Here is a 689-nt window from a genome sequence, read left to right as displayed (position 1 = left end):
GCTCACCGCCAGGCAGGCTCACCACCAGGTTCACCACCAGGCTCACCACCAAGCCCACCACCAGGCTCACTGCCAGGCTCAGACTGCAGGAAGTTAGAACAACCACCGCCCCATGCTTCATCTGGCAGCAGAGTTTAAGGATTGAAACCTACTTTGTTTATACATTTATTTACTTTTATGCATTTGTAAGTTTCTTTGGTATGAAGATGATGAGAGAAGAAGTTCATCATTTTCTGCAGACCAGTTAAACAGCAGCTCCAAGCCACACAGGGAGGCAGCTGCAGCTCCTCCATGTTCTGGTTCCTTTATGTTGGACCTGAAGTGTGTTAGCTCTTTATGACTGTTAAATCGATGACGTTGGCAAAGATTCTGGTGAAACAGCCAAGCCATGAGTCACCAGCTGCTCTTATGGCAGGTAGAGTGAAATTTAATGTCCTTGTTAGTTTAAACTCTCAGTCTGTGCCATGCCAGATGAATCATGATGCTTTTGCTCCAGGAGAGCAGCTGCTAAGGTTGGCCGCAATAAAACGTTCAACATGGTGAACTCTGCTCAAGTCAGGTAAAGCAGGTAGATCACGGTAAGTAATTCATCGTTTTAAAAACTATTTTCTGCCACATAAAATATTCCAATGAACTTAGCCGCGCTAACACGGAACTACTTATCAAAAACAGCAAAAAAGCGTAACACC

At 44.8% G+C, this 689-nt stretch overlaps 1 protein-coding gene across 2 annotated transcripts in view; it reads left to right on the top strand.

The window, feature by feature from the left end:
• Positions 1-525: 525 nt before the first annotated feature.
• ostn (osteocrin) overlaps positions 526-689 on the top strand; it is a 7,560-nt gene continuing 7,396 nt past the window's right edge. For both annotated transcript variants that reach the window (XM_008402052.2, XM_017303074.1), the window contains exon 1: positions 526-578. The gene's annotated coding sequence lies outside the window, so the exon portion shown is untranslated. The remainder of the gene's footprint in view (positions 579-689) is intronic.

Source organism: Poecilia reticulata, unplaced genomic scaffold (genome assembly GCF_000633615.1).
Source record: "Poecilia reticulata strain Guanapo unplaced genomic scaffold, Guppy_female_1.0+MT scaffold_159, whole genome shotgun sequence".
NCBI classification, from domain to species: Eukaryota; Metazoa; Chordata; class Actinopteri; order Cyprinodontiformes; family Poeciliidae; genus Poecilia; species Poecilia reticulata.
Note: the sequence above shows the minus strand (reverse complement) of the source record. Positions and strands in the feature narration are given on the sequence as shown.